This window comes from Bufo bufo, chromosome 1, assembly GCF_905171765.1.
Source record: "Bufo bufo chromosome 1, aBufBuf1.1, whole genome shotgun sequence".
Lineage (NCBI taxonomy): Eukaryota > Metazoa > Chordata > Amphibia > Anura > Bufonidae > Bufo > Bufo bufo.
Genome location: NC_053389.1, coordinates 195,528,431 through 195,528,665, shown reverse-complemented (window position 1 = coordinate 195,528,665; position 235 = coordinate 195,528,431).

Below are 235 nucleotides of genomic sequence, written 5' to 3'. Positions count from 1 at the left end.
CCTGCTGACGTCACAGCATCACGTGACGCTGCTAGATCACGTGGATCGGAAACAGGAAGCCGCGCGCTGTTTTCAACGGGGTGAAGCTTTTTTTTTTTTTTCACCTGGAGAAAGGGAGTGTTCACTGAGATGGTGAGGGCTGTGTGGATGCTGATGTCTGTGGAAATGGGAAGCTGTGTAGACAGTGTAGTAGGGTCGTATGTGAGGGGGACTCTATTGTATACTGAGATGGTGG